Genomic DNA, 25,899 nt, shown 5'->3' on the forward strand with positions numbered 1-25,899 from the left:
TGAAATGTGTTTAGGTGCTGGTGTCTACCTCCTTCATAAAAGAAGCGAGCTTTCAAATTCACAATAAGTGATATCATTGCAATTCCCCTAGGAGTATCAGTATTCAGGTCTACATTCACATTAAGGTGTATAAGGTATAGAGATAACTGAGATCAGATTCTTTCCTGAGAGCAAGATTCCAGAGGAAGAGAGGATGTGGAGAATATGAGGGAACTAAAAGAATGAAAAGGAATTAAAATGAGGCCCTTTGGGTAGAAGGTAAAGAAGAAATGTGCATGGCCAGCCCCATTCGTTTCCATCCAGATATCCACAAGCAAACAGACAAAACAAACTTCAATGATAATACTCAGCTCAATGACTGATCTTCTCATAGTGTTCCTTATAATTTTAAAAATGAATGTTTCACTTACTACATTTTCAAATACTTTCAAATGACTATTTTTTTACAGTGGAAATTCGTCTTAATAATTTGTTAGTAGAGGAAACCATAGAAATAAGAGTTATGTGATCCCTTTTGAAACCTGAAAGAACGTACTCCTCAGCCTTACTCTCAGCTAGGCTTTTCTTAACCTTCTCAGTCAGTTCCCACACGTCAGAAGAAATTTCCTGTCTCAGTTTTCACGGAAGAATAACTACACCCAGGCTCTGCATGGTGCCCTCGCAGGCAGGCAACACCAGAAGCAAGCATTGTAGATATGGCCTCAGCTTCTTCCTGCTCAGCCTGAGACAGGATCAGGCCAGAGAGGAATCTGTGTTCTCCAAAATGCTACAAGACAGTCTGGACCAATGAATCAAGATGGTGGAGTAAGAGGAGGTGCGCTCACTCCCTCTTGCAAGAGCACGGGAATTACAACTAACTGCTGAACAATCATTGACAGAAAGACACGAACTCACCAAAAAAAGACACCCCACATCCAGAGAAAAAGGAGAAGCCACAATGAGATGGTAGGAGGGGTGCAATCGCATTAAAATCAAATCCCATAAACGCTGGGTGGGTGACTCACAAACTGGAGAACAGTTATACTGCAGAAGTCCATCCACTAAAGTAAGGGTTCTGAGCCCTACATCAGGCTTCCCAACCTGGGGTTCCAGCAATGGGAGGAGGAATTCCCAGAGAATCAAACTTTGAAAGCCAGCAGGATTTGATTACAGGACCTCCACAGGACTGGGAGAAACAGAGACTCCACTCTTCGAGGGTACACAAAAAAGTGTGCTCACCAGGACCCAGGGGGAAGGAGCAGTGACCCCAGAAGAGACTGAACCAGACCTATCTCCTGATGTTGTAAGGTTGCCTGCAGAGGTGGGGGGCAGCTGTGGCTCACCAAGGAGACAGGGGCACTGGAGGCAGGGGTTCTAGGAGGTGCTCATTGGCATGAACCCTCCCAGAGTCCGCCATTAGCCCCACCAAAGAGCCTGTAAGCTCCAGTGCTGGGTAGCCTCAGGCCAAACAACCAACAAGGTGGGAACACAGCCCCACCCATTAGCAGACAAGCAGATTAAAGTTCTACTAAGCTGTGCCCACCAAATTGGATTAAAGTCTTACTGAACTCCGCCCACCCAGCCCAACCCACCATTAGTCCCTACCATCCGGAAGCATCCATGAGCCTCCTAGATAGCTTCCTCCACAAGAGGGCAGACAGCAGTATCAAGCAGTATCAGCAGTATTTCATCTTATGCAACTGAAAACCACAGCCACAGAAAGATAGAGAAAATGAAAAGGCAGAAGACTTTGTACCAGATGAAGGAACAAGATAAAACCCCAGAGAAACAACTAAATGAAGAGGAGATAGGCACCTTTCCAGAAAAAGAATTCGGAAAAATGATGGTGAAGGCGATTCAGGACTTTGAAAAAAGACTGGATGCAAAGATCGAAAAGATGCAAGAAAAGTTTAACAAAGACCTAGAAGAATTAAAGAGCAAACAGGGATAAGCAATACAATAATTGCAATGAAAAATACACTAGAAGGAACCAATAGCAGATTAACTGAGGCAGAAGAATGGATAAGTAACCTGGAAGGCAGAATGGTGAAAATCACTGATGCAGAAAAGAATAAAGAAAAAAGAATGAAAAGTAATGAAGGCAGCCTAAGAGACCTCTGGGACAATGTTAAACACACCAACATTCACATTATACGGGGTCCCATAAGGAGAAGAGAGAGAGAAAGGACCCAAGAAAATATTGGAAGAGAGTATAATGCAAAACTTCCCAAACATGGGAAAGGAAATAGCCACCCAAGTCCAGGAAGCACAGAGAGTCCCAGGCAGGATAAACCCAAGGAGAAACACCCCAAGACAAATAGTAGTCAAACTGACAAAAATTAAAGACAAAAAAAATTATTAAAAGCAACAAGGAAAAATGACAAATAACAAAAAAGGGAACACCCATAAGGGTAACAGCTGATTTCTCAGCAGAAACACTGCAAGCCAGAAGGGAGTGGCAAGATATATTTAAAGTGATGAAAGGGAAGAATCTACAACCAAGAAAACTTCCCAGCAAGGATCTCATTCAGATTCGATGGAGAAATCAAAAGCTTTCCAGACAAGTAACAGCTAAGAGAATTCAGCACTACCAAACCAGCACTACAACAAATGCTAAAGCAAATTCTCTAAGTAGGAAACATAAAAGAAGAAAAGGATCTACAAAAACAAAAACAAAACAATTAAGAAAATGGTAATAGGAACATACATATCAATAATTACCTTGAATGTAAATGGACTAAATGCACCAACCAAAAGACACAGACTGGCTGAATGGATACAAAAACAAGACCCATATATATGCTGTCTACAAGAGACTCACTTCAGACCTAGGGACACATACAGACTGAAAGTGAGGGGATGGAAAAAAGATATTCCATGCAAATGGAAATCAAAAGAAAGCTGGAGTAGCAATACTCATATCAGATCAAATAGACTTTAAACTAAACTGTTAAAAGAGAAAAGAAAGGACACTACATAAAGATCAAGGGATCAATTCAAGAAGAGATAACAATTATAAATAGATATGCACCCAATATAGGAGCACCTCAATACATAAGGCAAATGCTAACAACTATGAAAGAGAAAATCAAAAGTAACACAATAATAGTGGGGGACTTTAACACCCCACTTACACCAATGGACAGATCATCCACACAGAAAATTAATAAGGAAACACAAGCTTTAAATGACACTATAAATCAGTTTGATTTAATAGATATCTAGGACATTACATCCAAAAACAGCAGATTACACGTTCTTCTCAAGCACACATGGAACATTCTCCAGGATAGATCACATTTTGGGTCATAAATCAAGCCTTGGTAAATTTAAGAAAACTGAAATCGTATCAAGCATCTTTTCTGACCACAACGCTTTGAGATTAGAACTCAATTACAGGAAAAAACTGTAAAAAACACAAACACATGGAGGCTAAACAATACGCTACTAAATAACCAACAGATCTCTGAAGGAATCAAAGAGGAAATCAAAAAATACCTAGAGACAAATGACAATGAAAACACAACGATCCAAAACCTATGGGATGCAGCAAAGGCAGTTCTAAGAGGGAAGTTTATAGCGATACAATCCTACCTCAAGAAACAAGAAAAATCCCAAATAAACAATCTAATCTTACACCTAAAGAAACTAGAGAAAGAAGAGCAAACAAAACCCGAAGTTAGTAGATGGAGAGAAATCATAAAGATCAGAGCAGAAATAAATGAAATAGAGACAAAGAAAACAACAGCAAAAATCAATAAAACTAAAAGCTGGTTCTTTGAGAAGATAAATAAAATTGATAAACCTCTAGCAAGACTCATCAAGAAAAAGAGGGAGAGGACTCAAATCAATAACACTAGAAAGGAAACAGGAGAAGTTATAACAGACACCGCAGAAATAAAAAGCACCATAAGAGACTACTACAAGCAACTATATGCCAATAAAATGGACAACCTGGATGAAATGGACAGATTCTTAGAAAGGTACAACCTTCCAAGACTGAATCAGGAAGACAGAGAAAATATGAACAGACCAATAACAAGTAATGAAATTGAAACTGTGATTAAAAATCTCCCAACAAACAAAAGTCCAGGACCAGATGGATTCACAGGTGAATTTTATCAAACATTTAGAGAAGAGCTAACACCCATCCTTCTCAAGCTCTTCCAACAAACTGCAGAGGAAGGAACATACCCAAACTCATTTTATGAGGCCACCATCACCCTGATACCAAAACCAGACAAAGGTACTACAGAAAAAGAAAACTACAGACCAATATCACTGATGAATTTAGATGCAAAAATCCTCCACAAAATACTAGCCAACAGAATCCAACAACACATTAAAAGGATCATACACCATGATCAAGTGGGGTTTATCCCTGGAATGCAAGGATTCTTCAATATACGCAAATCAATCAATGTGATACACCATATCAAAAAACTGAAGAATAAAAACCACATGATCATCTCAATAGATGCAGAAAAAGCTTTTGACAAAATTCAACACCCATTTATGATAAAAACTCTCCAGAAGGTGGGCATAGAGGGAACCTACCTCAACATAATAAAGGCCATATACGACAAACCGAGAGCAAACATCATTCTCAATGGTGAGAAACTGAAAACATTCCTTCTAAGATCAGGAAAAGACTAGGATGTCCACTCTTGCTGCTACTATTCAACATAGTTTTGGAAGTCCTTGCCATAGCAATCAGAGAAGAACAAGAAATAAAAGGAATCCAAATTGGAAAAGAAGTAAAACTGTCACTATTCGCAGATGACATGATACTATACATAGAAAATCCTACAGATGCCACCAGAAAAACTACTTGAGCTAATCAATGAATTTGGTAAAGTTGCAGGATACAAAATTAACACACAGAAATCTCTTGCATTCCTAAACACTAACAATGAAAGATCAGAAAGAGAAATTAAGGAAACAATCCCATTCACCATTGCAACAAAAAGAATAAAATACCTAGGAATAAAGCTAACCAAGGAGGTAAAAGAACTGTACTCAGAAAACTATAAGACACTAATGAAAGAAATCAAAGACGACACAAACAGATGGGGGGACATACCATGTTCTTGGATTGGAAGAATCAACATTGTGAAAATGAGTATACTACCCAAAGCAATCTACAGATTCAATGCAATCCCCATCAAATTACCAATGGCATTTTTCATAGAACTAGAATAAGAAATTTTACGATTTGTATGGAAACGCAAAAGACCCCAAATAGCCAAAGCAATCTTGAGAAGGAAAGATGGAGTTGGTGGAATCAGGCTTCCTGACTTTAGGCTATACTACAAGGCTACAGTCATCAAGATAGTATGGTACTGGCACAAAAACAGAAATATAGATCAATGGAATAGGATGGAGAGCCCAGAGATAAACTATGTTCAGCTAATCTATGACAAAGGAGGCAAGGATATACAATGGAGAAAAGGCACCCTCTTCAATAAGTGGTGCTGGGAAAACTGGACAGCTACATGGAAAAGAATGACATTAGAACACTTCCTAACACCAGACACAAAAATAAACTCCAAATGGATTAAAGACCTAAATGTAAGGCCAGACACTATAAAACTCCTAGAGGAAAACATAGGAAGAACACTCTCTGACATAAATAACAGCAAGATCTTTTTTGATCCACCCCCTAGAGTAATGGAAATAAAAACAAAAATAAATAAGTGGGCCCTAATGAAACTTCAAAGCTTCTGCACAGCAAAGGAAACTATAAGCAAGACCAAAAGACAACCCTCAGAATGGGAGAAAATATTTGCAAATGAATCAACAGCCAAAGGATTCATCTCCAAAATATATAAACAGTTCATCCAGCTCAATATCAAGAAAACAAACAACCCAATCCAAAAATGGGCAGAAGACCTAAATAGGCATTTCTCCAAAGAAGATATACGGATGGCCAAGAGGCACGTGAAAAGCTGCTCAACATCACTAATTATTAGAGAAATGCAAATCAAAACTACAATGAGATATCACCTCACACTGGTTAGAATAGGCATCATCAGAAAATCAACAAACAGTAAATGCTGGAGAGGGTGTGGAGAAAAGGGAACTCTCTTGCACTGTTGGTGGGAATGTAAATTGATACAGCCACTATGGAGAACAGTATGGATGTTCCTTGCAAAACCAAAAATAGAGTTACCATATGACCCAGCAATCCCACTGCTGGGCATATACCCAGAGAATACCATAATTCAAAAAGACACATGCATCCCAATGTTCATTGCAGCACTATTTACAATAGCCAGGACATGGAAGCAACCTAAATGTCCATCAAAAGATGAATGGATAAAAAAGATGTGGTACATATATACAGTGGAATATTACTTAGCTGTAAAAAGCAATGAAACTGGGACATTTGTAGAGACATGGATGGACCTAGAGACTGTCATACAGAGTGAAGTGAGTCAGAAAGAGAAAAACAAATATCATATATTAACACATATATGCGGAATCTAGAAAAATGGTACAGATCAACCAGTTTGCAAGGCAGAAATAGAGACACAGATGTAGAGAACGAACATATGGACATCAAGTGGGAAAGCAAGGAGAGCTGGGGGGAATGAATTGGGAGCTTGGCACACCAAAGTGTACACTCTAAATATATGCAGTTTATTGTATGTTAACTATATCTCAATAAAAGTTCTTAAAAAAAAAAAAAAGACAGTCTGGCACTGAGCGGAACATACCACCCAATGGCCAGGAGCCACTGAAGACTTCAGGAAGGTGAAGATAGGACTTGGCTTCTTCTCTTTTGAGAGGAACATTCCAGAATGATGTATGGAAAGCTCTAATGACCAATTATACCATAGCTCCTAATAACAAATGACAAATGTCCAGCCCTTGGATCTCATGCCCTTTCCATCTCACCTGAGTGTATAGGAGACTTTGGTTTTCTGCGTGGAAACACAATATCACTCTAGCTTGAGAATCCTCCTGCTACTTTTACTGGAGAGGGAGCAGTTAGTGTGTAACCAGAAAGTCAGCAAAAAATTCTATTTGCCTTTTTGTAATCGGTCAACTTCTGTTTATGATGGAAGGCAATGTAAACCACAACAGCAATGAAACCCAGGTACTGTTGTTCTCTTCCTGTATTCAAGGACTCTGAGTGATGTATGATTCCTCCACGGAATGCAAAGGCTGCACCAGACCTGTCAGAGAAACTATAAGTCATCCAAAAAATATTATGAAAACAGAGTCAATAAAACCCCTCATAGAGTGGCAGCTTTCTGATTAGCTGTCATACTGCTGTGGCCTAAGGAACCCCAAAGGAAGATGCTCTTTTCTTTTAGTTGTAAAAATTTTCATTTTCTTCAGACATTACACATACACACACACACACACACACACACGCACACACACACCCCTACAGATTTGAGAACTCATGGTATTGGCATTACTTTTTTCAAAATGACTGAGACTAACCTAACCCACCATGCTTAATCATAACTGGAATTTTCTTTTTCCTTTCTCCTAGGACCTTTATTTCAATCAAAGTAAATTCCCCATAAAATATTTTAGAGACCCTACACACTAAGTTTCAGAAGGTTGACTGGATAAAGACGGCGCCTTTACTCTTTGATCATGAGTAAGTCTGCACAGTTACGTTTTTTCTTTCTTAATAATAGCCTTATAAAGTTTCAGTGACGAACAAACAGAACTTGGCTGAACGCAGCACCATCCAAGAATCTGGGTTGAATTTCTCTCTATAGTCATAAATGAAGAAGGCCTTGATTTGGAGATTAGAATGTGATTAAACAAGAACGGTGGTACATCACAAAGCTGGGGTTCCTAGCTGGGAGTCTTCAGATGGGCTTCAAAGGTCCATGAATCCCTTCAAATTACATGCAAAGCTGTGGATTTTTATGTAAAAAGAATCCACAGCTTTCAGTAAAAGGGTTCGTGATCCAATGAAATTTAGGAACCTTAAAGAGTACAGGTAATAACTGTTTGTTGAATATATGAATAAATGAACTCGGAAAGAACAGCTTACTACCAGTCACAACCTTCCATGATCAAATTCTTCTTTGGAAGCACTTTAAAGAAGATGGTGGAAAGAAAATTGAAGATACTGTTCTATTACCACGTATATAAGAGCCAGATTCTGACCAAGTTGCTGTTCTGTCCCTCAATTCTTTTACCAAACATTACTTTACTCTTTATAACTGTCAATTACAGAGAGCCCAAATATATAACTGAAACCATACTTCTTTTCCAAACTTTTGAAAATTGCTTCAAGTATTAGGGATCTGTAGCCTAGATGCCAGGAGATCTAAATATCTCCAGATAGAATGTCAGAATGTGAGCTCCAAGGATAAGGAGCATATAGGAGCAAAAGGATAAAGACAGTAGGTACACTGGGGTGCAGAAGGAAGGAGTAGGTGGAAAAAAGAAACTAAACCTGCCATAGAAGCTTCCATTCTTCTCCACATTGCATCTCCCTAAGAGCCTATGCACATGTGCTACCCACTCTGGTCCAGCCACAGGACTATATGTAAACATAAGGTGGGCTAGAGAGTAGGGTGATAGGAAAAGGGAGCTCAGTCACAAAGAGGTGCATACTGATTAATAAGGAAGGAACTGGGAGCAGAAGCAAACAGAAAGATGCCTCTACGTACCAAGAATAATAAGAATACAAGCATAATACCACATACAAGAATATTTACAAGGCAAGGAAATAATCATGGTATCAAAGGAAAGTAAAATAGCTGTTAAGAACACATTCTCTGGTGTCAGACCAATCTAGGGTTGAGCAGGAACTGTACTTCCTAAGACTGCATCCTGGGCAAGTTACTGAACCCTCCAAGTCTCTGTTTAAACCCTTCTCAGTGAAACGAGGATAAATATAGGACAGATATCATTGGGTTATTGATTATTATGAGGTAACATGAGAATGCACTTAAAGAATAATGTATTTTATGAATACTTAATTAGCAAGAGTTGCTTTTATTCTCATCAGCCATTGTACTCATGGGATCAGTCAGGGAAGAAGTTAGTCAGCAAAGAGGGGCCAAGTCCACTCGGGCTTGAAGATGTGCATGCACTACAACTGCAGACCAGCAGTGAAAATTCCCTCCATGACCAATTAAACCCTACCCAGTTGGTGAAGATCCTGAATGAGGCCTGTGTTTCTTTGCATAAACTCATGAATGGGGAGCATGTGATGACTATTCTTTTGGCTCACAGAACGGGAAAAACAGAAGTTAATTTCTCAGGAAGATAGCAAAAAATCGTCTTTAGGCTCTTTAGAAAGTACAATCTCGGACAAAGGCAAACATTTATGTGTGTTCCCGTTTCAGAGTGAACGCGGCCACACACACGTTTCCATGACAGCAGCAGTGAGCCGGGGGAGGAGAGATGTTTAGGAAGTGCCACTATTTTTTTTATTTATATACTTCGACCCCCTGATTTCAGTCATCATTTTCTGTCCCAGATTGCTGTTGTTATTATTAGTAAGTCCACTCTCGACCACCTAAAAGGTAACATTCCTCATATTTGAATAATGGATTTTTCTGTCTGCTGAATTCAAAAAGGCAAAAAAAAAAAGTATTCTGTTGCTATTGGTCCGCCTCACCCCACCAAGAGACATGACTATTCAGCTCATGAAGAACCTGGCTGCACCAGCCAATGATTCCTGCACAGAGCCCTGCAGGCCATCAACAGAATCACATGGAGGACACAGTCATTCCAAGCACAAGGCATACCGCTGAGGTCAAAGCACAGATCAGGACTCGCTCACAGAGCTCCAAGTCTGAGAAGCATAGCGTAAGAAGGGAAATGACAGTTTCCAAGGTCATCCTATAGACTTCGCAAAACTGCTTTGTCTGCCCCTCTTGCTCTAATCAACACTGCTCAGTTCAGTTTTTTAGGGATGAGGGCTACAGAGGAAACAAAGATTTTGCTCTGGAAGAGAATGTTAAGAATACTAACTACAACAATAATAATACCAATAATACAAACAACTAACACTCATTAAGCATTCACTATGTGACCGACCCTATGTTACACACTTTACACAAATCAGCTCATTTAGGCCTTAGAGCCCCCAAATAAAGTAGGTACCACTAGTCTCCTGAATTTACATATGGGGAAAGTGAGGGTTAGACATACCACATAACTGGGTAAACCAGAAAATGACTCGTAGTAGACAGGCTTACAGAGAAGATCTACAATATAACACATCTAAAATCCTGCCAAGGCATCTCAAGAAGCTACACAGCCCTCCAGAACATGGACAACATGGCTTTCTGCCAGGGAGTTTTGCCTTAATGGTTAAACTTTGCTTATCCCAATCAATGATAGGGAGGTTCGATCTCTATTACCATAAAACCCAAGTTATAGGAAATGTATATGTACAATGCAATAAAATGTCAGCATAAGTTCAAGTGCATCAAAAAGGAAACTCAACTTAAACTAGCTCAGACAACAAATGAACTTAATAGTTCATGTGATGAAAAAGTCTTGCAGTAGAACAAACTTTAGAGATGGTTCAATCACTGCTCCAGCTCAGCCTTTCTGCAATTCTTTCACTTTTGCCCTCTTCCTTGTGTCTACATCATCCTTAGGCTGGTTTCCCTCATGGAAGCAAAATGGCTGCAGCAGCTCCAGGCCTCACATGGGCAGCCCAGACCATCCTAGAAAGAGCAATTTTATCTTTCTCAAACAAAAGTCCTGTGCATCACACTGATTTGACCAATTTAGATCAAAATATGCCCAGTGCTGAACTCATCAACATAGACAAGGAAAATGTTATACACTGACTAAGAAATGACTGGGTGAGGTCTGCCCACTACGCTTCAAAAAGGATGGTATTTGAAAGATGGGTCCTGCCAATCAGGATCCATCCCTCCCAAATTAAGTGGCCACTATTGATGAGGTATAAAATGGTTCCCAAAAGAATTATCTAGGTGCTATGAGAAAAAAGAGGTGGATGCTAAAAAAGTAATCAACAAATGTCCAAAAGTGTGCCAAGCAGAGAACGTTCGAAGGATCTACAATCATAAACACATTAGAACAAACTGCATTTAATTTTGTATGCAGAGAAGTGGTAAAACGCTTGGGAAAAGTCTATTTACTTAAATAGGCTCAACATTCCCTTTGTTCATATGATTCATTTGTTTAACCATGGCCACCTTCAAAATTAGCACCAGTGCAGACTTTCAGCCAAGCCCTCCAACAGCCTCCAAATTAGCAAGAGCCATCTGCATTAGCAACATTTTCCTGATCCAATTCTCCCCAATTTTAATTTTTATCAGACATGTTTTCTTTTCAGTGAACTCCCTGGCATCATTGTGAATTTAGGATGTCCTGGAGGGAGGCAGTACAGCAGAATAGTTAAGATCACAGGCAAGGGGAATGCTGGGCTTAGTATGAACTCTGTCTCCTATCAGCTTGAAGATCCCAGACAAATCATTTAGCTTCTAAATTTCTTCACCTGTAAGTGAGGATAATAACAGCATCTATCTCATAAAGTCGGGATTAAATTAAACAGTGTACATAAGCACTTAGTACACATTCTAGAACAGAGCAAATGTTCAACTCATATTAGCTCTTTTATTAAAAAGAAATTAAAGTTCACGTTAGTGCTCTGAGACATTTTTAATCTTACAAATAAACTGACTAACCAAAGGAAAAAATTCCCTTTTGCATTCATCATCACAACAGCATGTGATTAAACATCATAATAATGACAACAACATATGATTTATTGACTGCTTACTATGTCCAAAGGACTGTGTTAGGTGTTTTCCACATATGAATTCTAAAAGATAGGTATTTTGTTGTTATTTGACAGGAAAGAAAACTAAGCCTCAAAGAGGTTAGGAAAGTTGCCTTAATGTTGCAGAGCCAGTAAATAAGAAAGCAAATACATGAATACAGATGAGCCTGACTCCAAAGTTCATACTCAGAAATTTCCAAGTTAACTGATAATTTCAGTTTCTTTAGCAAATGAAGAATTGTCTCTCATAAAAGAAGGCTAATCTTTCCAGTTAAAAAGAAAAAAGAAAGAAAGAAAATTGTTTAAAGTGGTATTTGTACAATACTTTTAGGAAATGTAATAGCCAGATGATAATAGCACTAGCTACCCAGGATGTATTTTATGGAGCTATTAATATATGCCTCGAGTGGTCAAAGGCTTCGCCACTCACTTGAGGCAAGTAGTAATGGCCAATAAAATTTGCTTTGTTTTATCTTAACGCCATATTATATCATCATACTTGTAACGAAATGTCCTTAAACTTCAGTGTTATCAGAAGAGAAGAAAAAGTGGTGGTTAAACAAGCTAGCGAAGTGAGAAGAAGTACAGAAACTGGAAAGAGCCCTGAGCTAGGACCCTGGCCTAACTCTACTCTGCATCTGCATGACCTTCAATACACCTCAAATCTCAGGTTCTCTGCATCTCCTTCTATAAACTGACATTCATTATGGTCAGTGAAGACCTCTTTCAGCTTCAACAGTCTATGGTTTTAGAGAATATTTCATTCATTCAACAGGAGCTCACAATGTGCAAAAAATATGCACCAGGTACACCCTGTGCAAGGAGCCGAGGACACAGCAGTAACCAAGGCAGAAGTCCTGCCTCTGATGCTAGACTTAAGAAGTAAAGGAATGACTCTGGGTTTAAACATTTTTCATCAATAACCTTCTCTTCTTATATATCGTGAATATGTCCAAGCAAACATAACAAGACCTTGAATAGTTGAATTTGGGTGGTGGGATGGGCCATAGTTTTTTGCACTATTCTCTCTACTTTTGTGATGCCAGAAATTTTTTATCATAAAAATTTAAGATAGATGAGAAGAGCTTCAGGGAGACTTCTGCTTCTGAAAATAACGCACTAGATGTGCCAGATCTGCCAGATAAACCTTTCCATCAAAGACAAGAAGAAAAGACAGACAAAATATTTATGAAATGCTTAAAAATATCCTAAAGCCAACAAGATGGGGGCAGAGGGGGACATCGTTAAATAAGAATCAAGGGAAGGAAGTTCAGAGAAAAGAGAATGGTATTTTGGATCTGTTTCCCCTCTGTGAATGCTTTGAAGAGCCAGGTGAATAGACATTTGTGTTCAGAGTCTGATGAAAACAGGGTGAATAGACCTGAGCAATACCACTTGCTTTGGGTTAGGATCTGCAAAGAGTTACACCCTAGCAGGGAGGAAGAACAGAGGGCAAACAGGCCCCTGCAGAGGACTGTGGCTTATCTTCAAATCAGCTCGTCTCTGAAACTGAAATAAGGTGCTTCTAGGGTGCTAAAGCTTCAAGTACTTGCAGAGGCAAACATAATGCCCTCTAGAGTTGGATAACGTTGACCTCAAATTATATCTGTAAACAACTGTGCAAATAAAATATCTCACACACAGTTAAAAATAACCAAGCACAAGAGAAGATAAGAAGATATATAAAAAAAAAAAAAAAACCAAAGAAAACACACACAGCAGAAACAACAGAAATAGAAATAGATCCACAGGGCCCCATATTTGGAATTATCTGAAACTTTTTGTTAACAGTTTCACTTTTTACAAGGTTGAAAACTTCAGCATGGAATGGTATAGTGGGTGACTGGTGGCCCCCCCAAAAGATAAGTTCACGTTCTAATTCTTGAGACTTGTGAATATTACTTCATACGGCAAAGAAGTGAATACTACCTTATATGGTAAAAGATCTGACTAAATCACAGGTGCTGGAAAGGAAGAGCGTATCCTGGATTATCCAGGTGAGCCCAAAGTGTCATCAGATGTATCCTTATAAGATAATAGCAGAAGGAGCTTTAAGACACACACAGAGGACATCACAATGTAAAGATGGAGCAGAGAGACGTGATCACAAGACAAGAAATGCCAAGAAATCCCACTAGAAGCTGAAAGAAGCAAGGAATGGATTCCTCCCTGGAGCCTCCAGAGGCAGTGTGGCCCGGATAACCCCTTGATTTCAGACTTACAGACTCCAGAACTGTGAGAGAATAAATTTCTGTTGTTTTAGGCCATTCACTTTTTAGTAATATAGGAAATTACTACAAATGCCCTAAGAAATTAAGATAAATGGGAAACTCAAAAAAAGAGAACCAAATGGAAAGTTTAGACCTAAAAATCTATTTACTAAAATTAATAACTTAATAAATGAATTTGGCTTCAGTAAAAGAGATACAGCTGAAGTAGGAATTAAAAGTCAGAAGAGAGCTAGAGTGGAGCACAGAAAGACAAAATGATGGAAAATACCGGAAAAGATACATTATAGGATATAGCAAGATGGTAATTAAGCCCAAGTAATTAATAAATAAATATAAGTAATTACAGCCCAAGGAGGAGAGGAGAGTGAATGGAAGAAAGCAATATTTGACAAGATAATAGCTGAGAACTCTCCAAAACTGAAGAATGATATCTGGCCTTAAAAGGAGCCAAGACAAGGAGCCATAGAAATCCCAAGCAGAATTAATAACAAGAAAATTTCATCTAGGCACATTATTTTAAAACTGCTGAAAACCACAAAGAGAAAAACTTAAAATCAGTCAAAGGGAAAAAAAAAGAAAAAAAATTAGACTTTAAAATAACATATCAACAGAAACAAAGGAAGCCAGAAATAAGTGAATATCTTTAAAGTGATGACAGAACCTGACAGCCTAGAATTCTATGCCCTGAGAAAATATCCTTAAGAATGATGGTGAAATAAAGACATTTCAGATAAACAAAAACTGAAAGAATCTGTCACCAGCAGATCTACAATAAAGGAAATACTAAAGGATATTTGTTCTTCAGGCAAAAAGTAAGTGATCCCAGATGGAAGATCAATGATACAAGAATAAATGGAGACCAAAGAGCAGAATAAATACATGAGTAAATCAGAACAAATTCTTGTGTAAAACAATAATATCTTGAGCATCTGAAATATATAGAAGTAAAATACACAACAATAATGACATATAAGACAAGGTCATAAGTCAAGAGACATAAATAATATTAAAGTGTTCTAAGGCCTAAATCAAGAATGCATACTAAAATCTCTAATGTAACCATTAAAATAATAATAAAAGAATGTAACTTCCAAGCTAACAGAGAGGAAAAAGTAGAATGGAAAACAAACAAACTCAATCCAAAAGAAGGCAAGAAAAATAGGAACATGGAACAAGCTGGATTAACAGAAAGCACTTAATAAAATAGTAATTTTCAACCCAACTATGTGTGTAATTATATTAAAAGTAAGTGAACTAAATGCTCAAGTTAAAAGACAAAAGTAGTCAAATCCAATAATATGCTATATATACAAGAAACATTTAAACATACAGATATAGAAATATGGGAACTAAAACTATTTTTTTTAAAGATATTCTAGGTCACACTAACCAAAAGAAAGCTCGTGTGGCTTTATTAACATCAAATAAAGTAGAACTTACGGCAAAAATTCTTATTTGGTATATGGGGAGTCACTTCGTAATGTCAAAAGGTTCAATTCATCAGGAAGATATAACAACTCCAAATTTCAAATTTCTTTAACATAGTTCCAAAACATGTAAAGGCAAAACTGACAGAAGTACAAGAAGAAAAAGACAAATCTACAATCATAGCATGGGATTTGAACACACTTCTCTCAGAAACCTATTGGACAAATAAGACAAAAGAAACCAGTGAGGATATAGAAAGTCTGAAGAACATAAGCAGTAAACTTGGCCAAATAAACATACAGAATGTTGTATCTGTTGACTAGAGAATACACATTTGAAAGTGCATAACAAACGTACAAAAATGAGCCACATGCTATGAAACCAAACAAGTCTCAACACATTTTAAAGTACTGAAATCAGAGTATGTTCTTTGCTCACAATGCAATGAAGCCAAAAATCAATAACAAAATAATAGCTAGAAAATCCACAGTAGAAATTAGAAAATACTCTTACCTGAATGATAATAAAATGATTTCACATAAAATTGTGGGATGCAATAAAAATAAAGCTTAAAGTAAAATTTATTATTTAAACATGTGTATTACAATGGGATTAAACTTGAGAATCAGTGAATAAAGCACCCCATTTCAAGAAATCATTTTTAAAAATCAGCAAACTTAAAGTAGAAGAAAGAAAATGGAAAAAGATAAGAGCAGGAACAAGTAAAGAAAAAACAACAATACAATACAGAGGACCAACCCAGGGAAATGTTACAAAGATCAATAAAATTAATAAACTCTTGGAGTGATTGATTAGGAAAAACCAATGTCAGAAATCTTGAAAGGGGACATCTCTACAGATCATACAGAGGTTAAATATATAAGAAGAAGATATTCTGAACAAATTTATGCCAAGAATCTTGAAAATTTAGATGAAAGGGGCAAATTCTAGAAAACTATATCTCAGCAAAACTTACACAAAATGAAACAGAAAATGTGAAGTCTAAAACTATTAAAAAATTATAATGTATAATTTAAACTTTACCACAAAGAAAACACCAGATACTGAAAGCTTCACCAAACAATCCCACCAGAAATTTAAAGAAGAAGCAGTGCATATCACACACAAACATCTCCAGAAAATAGAAAATGAGTAAATATTTTCTAACTCACTTTAAGCATAACCTTAATAACCAAAGTCTGAGATGGACTTTGTGAGAGAGGAAAATTTAAAGTCTATCTCACTCATTAATGAACAGAGGTAAAAAACCTAAAAAAGAATTAGCAAACTGAACATAGCAATGTACAAAAAGCTTAATCCATCTTGATCCAATTAAGCTTATTCCAGAAACACATGCTTAACGTTTTTTTTTTTTAATGTTATTCACCACATTAACAGAATTAGGGAGGAAATACATATGATGATTTTAATTCATGTAAGAATTCTTAAATAAAATTCAATATCGATTGATGATTAAAAACTCATAGCAAAATAGAAATAGGAGGAAAATTCCTTTAAACTATATCTTTAAAAAAAAGACTACTGCAGAACTAATACATATTGATGAAATTTTGAAAGCTTTCTCTTTAAAATCAACACCTTGGTTCTAGCCTGTACAATCAGGTAAGAAAATGGTATGAGATAAAACAATTAAAAAGAAGTAAAAGTGTCATTTTTAGCAGATGATAGGACTATGGATGTAGAAATCAAAAAAATCTAGATAAATGACAACAAGTGTGTTTAGTAAGATTTCTGGATAAAAAAAATCAATAAACAAACATGAATTGCATGTTTATATACCAGCTCTAAACAAAATGGAAATTTTCATAATAACATCAAAAATACTATCAATCAAGAATACATCAAATCAAATACAAAAATACATCGAATCAAGAATATCTAAAATAAGTGCCTAAGAATAATTCTTTAAAAGATGTGAAAGATCTCTCTGTAGAAAATAGTAGAATATTATTGAGAGAATTTAAAGACAATGATACTTGGAGCTATATACCATATTCATAGGTTGGAAATGCAATTTGTAAAAATGTCAATTCTTCCCAAATAGGTCTATATAGAGTTAATGAAGATTTAAAAAAAAAGTTTTACACTTTACCAAAGCATAGGATACATACAATCAAATAGCTAATTACATTTTTAGAGTACGGTTTGATGACCTCTGTAATCACCACCCGTCAGTACTCACATGCCCAGTGCAGTTCATTCCCCCGCCCATCTCCTCCACTCTCTACTCCAGTCAAACACTGATTTGACATTTATCACTGCAGGGTAGTTGTGGTCGTTATAAAACTTCTTATAAATGGAGTTGCACAGTACGTACTCTTTTGTGTCTGGCTTCTTTTGCTCAACACACTGTTTTTGAGATTCACCCATGTTGTTGGGTATATCGGTGGCTCCCTCCTTTTCACTGCTTGGTAGCTGTACAACGTACAAACACACTGGTTCTTTCTAGTGTGAGAAATGATGAATAAAGTGCTATAAATATTCACATACAACTCTTTCGTGGACATATGTTTTCGTTTCTCTAGGATAAACACCTAGGAGTGAAATTTCTGAGGATTCAATGCAGTCTGAAAAACCACAAATAAAATTCCACAGGTTTTGTGGACTTTGACGAGGTAATTCTAAAATTCAAAAGGATATATAAAGGGTTAGAATTAGTCTGAAAGAAGGACAACAGGTAGAAGGGCTGGCTCCATCACAAATAAAGACACTATAAAACTTATCATAAAAATGCTACAGCGTGGTGTTGGTGTAAAAGTAGTCAAGCACATCTATGGGAAACGCTCAGAAATAGACCCAAACATATAAGAACACTGATGTGTGACCAATGTGCCTCTGCTGGGTGGGAGTGGAAGGACACTCTTTTTAATGAGTGGTGCAGGAAAATCGAGTACCAAATTGGGGGAGGGGCGATAGATACTTTATTTCCCATCAAACAAAGTAAATTCGAAATGGTTTTTAAATCTAAATTTGAAGGGCAAAATAACACATTTTCTAAAAGTTAATATACTAAAATATTTTCAAGTAATCTGGGTAATCAAAGACTTCTTAAGAAGAGATTTTTAAAAATCATTAACTATAAATAGGAGTGATAAACTGGGCTGTATTAAAATTGTTTTGTTCATTGAAACACACCAGTAAAAGAATGAAAAGGCAAGCCAAAAAGTGGGAGAAAGATCTCTGCAACACATATAATTGGAAAACATACAATACATTAATGTATAGAATATATACAAAGAATTCCTACCAAAGAAAAAAGGAAAAAGACACGTAACCCAATTTTTTTTAACGGGAAAAAGACTGGAAGAGGCAGTTCACGTAAGGAGATATTCAAATAGCTAATAAACAGGTGAAAAAATGCTTAACCTTATTCTTATCAGGGAAATGTCAATTAAGATCACAAAGAGATACCACTAAACACCTACCAAATGGCAAAAACTAAAAGTCTGACAATAGCTACTGTTGGGGCTTCCCTGGTGGCGCAGTGTTTAAGAATCCGCCTGCCAACGCAGGCAACATGGGTTCAAGCCCTGGGCTGGAAAGATTCCACATGCTGCAGAGCAACTAAGCCCACGCGCCTCAACTACTGAGCCTTGCTCTAGAGCCTGCAAGCCACAACTATTGAGCCCACGTGCCACAACTACTGAAGCCTACGTGCCTAGAGCCCATGCCCCACAAAAGAGAAGCCACCTCAATGAGAAGCCCGCACAACACAACAAAGAGTAGCCCCTGCTCACCGCAACTAGAGAAAGCCCGCACACAACAACGAAGACCCAACACAGCCAATAAATAAATAAATAAAAATTTATTTTTTTAAAAAAGTCTGACAACACCTACTGTTGTCAAGGATATGGAGCAACAGGAACTCTGGTACACTTCTAATGGGAGAGTAATTTGAAACAATTGCTTTGGAATACAGTTTGGTATTATCTACTGCCAGGAAAAATTGTGAAGACTTTGAATAGGGAAAAATAAAAGACTGAGTGTCCAGGCTAGTGCCCCTTCCAGGTTATCCTGCCTTTCATTGTCTTTGAGCTATTCTACAACTACTTAAGTTGTAGAAAACTACTAATAACACAAATGCTTCTTATCCATATAAATGCAAATGAATTGCTTTTGAGAGAATGCAATCGATGACTGCACTGTGGACAGACTCATTTTACATCTACTCAAAATCATTTCGGCATCCCTTGCTGCCTATATATGTGTGGGTGTTTCAATTCTGCTTTGAACCAGTTGTAACATCTTATTTGTTCTCTCATTAATTGATGTGTCAAAAGAAATCTTTGACACACGTTCATTTTATATTTGTATCAGAGTAATGATTTTACTTTCTTAAAAAAAAGTATTCTTTAATGCCACTAAGGCCAAATATATACATATCCTATGGCTCAACAATCCTTACCAACAGAAACACATGCGTCTGTGCTCCAAAAGACATGTGCAAGAATGTTCAGAACATCATTATTTATAATAGCTACAAACTAACAGCACCCCAAATATCCATCAATGGCCAAATGGATAAAGAAACTGTGGTATATTCAGATAATAAAATGAAGCAAGTGAATGAATAATAGCTACGTAGCACAAGACGGAAGAACCTCAGATATATAATGCAGAGAAAAAAGCCAAACATAAAACAATATTTAACTGTATGACTCCACGTATACGAAATTCAAGACAGATACAAAACTAAACTTCAGTGTTTAGAAATATATGCTTAGGTGACAAAACTTCTAGTAATAACATCTTTGCTTTTCTTTATATAAAGTCAAGATAGTGACCTCCTTGGGAGTGAGAGAAGGTAATAGGAGGAGTGCTTCTGGAACACCTCAGTATCAATGACAATCATAAGCATGTCAACTGAAAAAAATGCCCAGCCTGAAAGTTGAGAATTATATTTTATTTGGCAGACTTTCTGAGGACTTCAAGCCCAGGAGACAGCTCTTAGATAGCTCTAAGGGGTTGCTCTGAAGAGGAGGAAGGAGCCAGAATATATAGGAGTTTTGTAGCAAAAACCAGGTAGTTGGAATATCAAAAGATTACTGTTATTTAAAGAAAACCAGACATCTCAAGTTAGTGAATTGAGCACGTTTCTATGCATATGAAAATGCAAAAGTCTGGGCTCACTGAAATCATTCCTTTGATACATACCTCAGCTATCTGGGGCCAGTGTGCTGTGTTTTCCGACCTGAGTCTCCTCAGGGTGCACTGTTGGCGGATGGCTGCAGCTGCTGACAGCTTGACGGTGGGCATCCTGTTTCCATCCTTGAGTTTCCTCTGGGCTCACCACTGGGGGTGGCTGTAATGTGATGGCTTGATGACTGCAACATCCTTTGTTTACTGATATGGCAGGCAACATTTTTCATTAACAAATATATTCATTTTGATAAATCATTAGGCTATTTGTTTTATGTACTTTTCTTAACGTTCATTATCTTTCACAATAAAGAAAATATTAAAAAAAAAAAGACTTCAGGGAGTTAAAGACCCAATAGCCAATTAGAGGCAAAAACTATAGTATTCATCGTATTGTCCAACAAGTAAATTTTCCACATTAATATTCCAAGTCATTAAAGAAATGGCCTTCAGAGACTATTTTCTAATCCCCCAAAGCAGTAAAATAAATGCAATAAGCTGCTGAAAGACAGGAAGCCTAATAGTCCAGTGCCAGGGCTGTTTTTTTTTCTTAAGAAGCTTTGCCAAGTTCACAAACTGAGTATTTTTAGCCAGAAGTTAAAGTTTAAGCTTTATCCCGCTTCTCTGAAAGCAGAAAATTAACTGCCATTCAAAAGAAATTAACACCTGCATCTACCTCATTTCAAGAGAAAATTGTTTCTTTCCATCTCCCCATAACTTGATACATGTCTGCATGAGTCAGGTGGCAGTGACAGCCCCTTTGTCATCAGCACAGGTAAATGTTTCCTAGGTAACCAAGCCCTCGCTCAGCAGTGCCAGTTCCTTCAATCTGTCTGGGCTAAGTTGGCACTATCCCCGCTCGTGAGGGGATGAAAGTCAGAAAATTCAACCAACCACCCTTGGCTGTTCATGCTTTGATTCATTTATCAGAGTATTAGAAGGGCATGTCTGAGGGCACTATGACAAAGGCTGCACCACATTTACAAGACATCCAATTTTATTCCACCCCGAGGGGAGAAAAAGATTGGAGATGAGGGGAGGAGGAGACAACTGAGAGAAGAGGAAGGAAAGTATATAAACACCTCTGACGCTCAGTGCCCTATTCTTTTAACATTCAACACCTGAATACTAACTTTCTTTTCAGGGATAAAAAAAAATAATAGTTACTATGTATTGAATACCTGCTATGTGTCAAGCACTTTACATCAAATATCTCACTTAATCTTCTTCACAAGAGTCCTTACAAGTAGGCAGCTTTGTCTTCATTTTCCAGGAGGAAAGTACAGCTCAGAGAGGTTAAATGATGTGCCCAAGATTACACCTTGTGAGAAGTCTGACCCATTGCCTGGAGGAAACTGTTATCCTCCCCACTGCCCAGTAGGGCAATGATTCACCCAGTCTTTGTAAAAGGCAACTAATTAACCACAGTCCACCTCTAGAATTCCAGAATTCCCCAGCTTTGAAATGATATATAAAGTTGCCATGAATGATACCCCCCCCCAAAATAAGTACAAGTAGTAAATAAAATTTCTTACACTAGAGACAATTTACACAATAAACTTTATCTATACAAAGTATACAGTCTTACTTCATACTGTTCCTGCCAACAATCAGTGAAGCAGATATGATTTAGATTACAGACAGGGAAACAAAGGTTCAAAAACGTTTGTTGCCTGCCCCCAGATCCCAGGTCTGCAAAAGGTAGAGCGAGGACCTAACTGACCTGAGTTCCGAATCATCTCACATACTAAAAACGACCACTGAGTGTGCACACACTTCACTCAAACAGGTATGCATGTTACCAGGGACCACGCGGATATTTCCAACTTATGGAGAAGCCCTCAGTAAATGTTAGCTGTTATCATCATCCTCCCTAATACCTAGGGTATAAATCCACACTCCTTAACTTAGCATACAAAGTTCATCAGTATTTGGCCCCCACGTCCCTCTCCAACATCACCTCCAACACTTCAGCCACAGCCAAATACTTGCAGTTCACCCTGACCATTTTCTCCCTCTCCTCCATGCTTTCGTTCTTACTGTTCCCTCTGTCTAAAACACTCTCTCACTTCTCCACCTGGATAATTCCCCTGAGCTTCCTAGATTCCTCTTAACTTTGTCAGCTGCTTTCCTGGGGCTCCTGTAGCCAACGCCTGCCTCTGTCAGAGCCCCAGGTACCCTGTGGTGACTGCACTGTGTCACTCTTTTTTCCATCTTCAAGCTCTGGTGTCTTGCTGGCCTCTACCTCTCCACAGAAAGTTCTCAGGAAATGCTGAGGGAACTCATGCAGTCTCAGGTTCAAGGTATAGATCGTGGAAGGACAATTTTTACCAAAGTGACAGAAATTCTCTTCTGTCTTTCTCTATTTCCCTTTACAGCAATCCATGAAAGGCTAAAAAGCAGCCTCTCATAAAACAGTCCATAAAGCTGTATGTGGTAATTAAGTGTCGCCAGTCCACGGAGCGCCGCACGCAGACAAGCAGTGCTGAGGGACTGCCTTCCTTCCGTATACACTGGGGCTTTCTCTTTCTTTTCTTTCCCACCGCCCCCCCTACCCCAGGAAAGTTGTACAAAGCAAATACGTTACAGTGATTCCATGTTACTCTTATTTATTTTTAGGCTATGATTTTTCACTATGGCAAGGATGTGTAATTTTTGCCATATCTTCAAGTCTTCTCTATGGCTCTTCTACAAACCTAATTAGGAAATTGTATGTATCAGACACTCAGCCCAACAAAGCTCAAATCCAAAGAATGCAACTAAGATGAATCAAACCACTTGCCTCTAAAGACAGGCCCAAAGAAAAAGAAGGCGGAGGAGGGAACTTGCTTTAAGAATATGAGATATGAGAAACCAGAGAATGTAGATGGAATCATGTTAAGTTTGGGCTTCCCTGGTGGCGCAGTGGTTAAGAATCCACCTGCCAATGCAGGGGACACGGGTTCGAGCCCTGGTCCAGGAAGATCCCACATGCCGCGGAGCTACTAAGCCTGTGCGCCACAACTATAGAGCCCACGTGCTACAACTACTGAAGCCCGTGTGCCTAGAACCTGTGCTCCGAAACAAGAGAAGCCACTGCAATGAGAAGCCTGTGCAGCACAACGAAGAGTAGCCCTAGCTCTTCACAACTAGAGAAAGCCCGCGCAGCAACAAAGACCCAACACAGCCAATAAATTAATTAATTAATTAATTTTTAAAAAACCTTTGGAAAAAAAAGAATGATTAAAAAAAAAAATGTTTAAGGCCAAGCAGTCTGGGTTTGAATGCTGACTCTGCCACTGACCATTGAGTGACCTTGGACAGCTCACCCAGGCAGGACCTAATGTGCAGGACCGTATGCAAAATTAAAATGTGGGGCCCCTTGTTCAAAATTATAAATAATTTTTAGACAGCAACTGCAGAACACTAAATCAAGCGTGGGCCCTCCTGAGCTCGGGGTTGTGTGATCATACATGTCACATGCCACGAAGCTGTCCCTTCATCTAGCCTCTATGTATTTCAGTTTCCTCCTTTGTAAAATGGACGCAGTAATGGCACCTATCTCTCACAGTTATGAGGATCAAATTACAAACTTCCATATAAGAAAAAAATGCTTATGAGACAACCCAGTACATATCAAAAAATATTAGCTTTTGCTGTTGTTACTTTTTTGAAAGTCAAGTTATAAAACAATAACTAAGGCATTAATGTTCAATTACAGAACAATCCTTTATTTTACCAAGGGATTAACCACAAGGTCCTTTAAATAGCAAACTTCTTTATTTAACTCTGATTGAGTTTACAAAAGACTGCTGCCTGCAATATTTACTAAAAAAATCTACTAGGTGAAACAAAGTATCTCTAATCAGAGAAATGAATCCAAGACAGAAAGACTGGCTTCAGACAAAATGGCTGGGAGACATTTTTTACGGTCTATAGGAAAAGAGATCTCCCTTTATTCCTCCCTACCATTCTAACCAGTCTGTAGGACAACCTATGTCTAGGACAGGGCTGGGGTGAATAGCATGGGTTTTGGAGTCAGAACTGCTTAGGAGTCCCTGGCCCTAAATCAACTAACTCTTTGACTTCAAGCACTCAATTTCTCTAAGCCCATATTTCCTCTTTAACAATACACATTTACAGGAAGATCACAAAACAGTCACTGGGGTGTTGAAGCTTTAACTGACACATACACATACCTGGTGCTTAGCCTGAGGTCCAGAGCTCAGTATTGCTACATACACAGGTGCCCAAGGGCAGTAATATGAACCCACACTCTAAACCAGGTCCAAGAAACAGCAGGCATTTAATAGGCAATGGGCCAGAAGTACCTCCCTCATCCTAAATCCCAGTTTAAAATTACAAACACTACCCGTTCATTCACATCAGAAAGAACCTGAACTGTGCATTCAATGATCGAAGGGCTCAAAAGATTACTTCTAAACTTAAGATTGCCCAGGCTCAATGAAAATTTCAACAGCTGTAGTAAAAGCTTCACTTGCCAATAATATTTTACTTTTATTAGCACTTTCAAATGGATTGACATATTCGCTTATCCAAATTTTAAAGATTTTACAAATGACACGCTCTCATTAAAGCATGGACACAAAAACTGGGGCCAGTACAAGACCCCAGTCCAGTTCCTTGACTTCAAAGAATATGTATCTTAAATGTGATTGATTACAACACACCCAGAGAGAGAAATGACACTGCCAAGTTTTATCTTACAGGCTTCTAGAAGAAATTCTGGCTGTGTAATCATTAAGGCCACCATATTTGGAACAAGCAATGTCCAAATATGTGAATAATGCTGCAATGAGCATGGAAGTACAGGTATCTTTCCGAGTTAGTATTTTCATTTCCTATGGATAAAGACCCAGAAATGGATTGCTGGATCATATAGTAGTTCTATTTTTAATTTTTTGAGGAACCGCCATACTGTTTTCCATAGGGACTATACCACCAGGAGTGCACAAGGGTTCCCTTTTTTCCACAGCCTCGCCAACACTTGTGATTTCTTAGCTTTTTGATAATAGCCATTCTAACAGGTATAAGTATGAGGTGATATCTCATTACTGTTTTGATTTGTATTTCCCTGATGATTAGTGAGGTTGAGCACCTTTTCAGGTACCTGTTGGCCATCTGTAAGCCTTCTTTGGAAAAATATCTATTCAGATCCTCTGCCCATTTTTTAATTGGATTGTTTGTTCTTGTTTGTTTGTTTTGCTATTGAGTCATATGAGTTCTTTCTATATTTTGGATGTCAACCAATCAGACATACGATTTGCAAATATGAAACCAGAATATGACTGGTTAGGCAAGGGAATAAGACCATCTTATATGCATTTTTTAAAGTTCCTTCTAGCTGCTATG

The 25,899-nt window shown here is 38.0% G+C and overlaps 1 protein-coding gene across 7 annotated transcripts in view; it reads right to left on the reverse strand.

Moving 5' to 3' along the window:
- Positions 1 to 25,899, reverse strand: part of ST6GALNAC3 (ST6 N-acetylgalactosaminide alpha-2,6-sialyltransferase 3) — a 636,206-nt gene that overhangs the window by 593,550 nt on the left and 16,757 nt on the right. The gene's annotated exons all lie outside the window — the stretch shown is intronic.

This window comes from Hippopotamus amphibius, chromosome 1 (assembly GCF_030028045.1).
Source record: "Hippopotamus amphibius kiboko isolate mHipAmp2 chromosome 1, mHipAmp2.hap2, whole genome shotgun sequence".
In the NCBI taxonomy this organism is placed as follows: Eukaryota; Metazoa; Chordata; class Mammalia; order Artiodactyla; family Hippopotamidae; genus Hippopotamus; species Hippopotamus amphibius.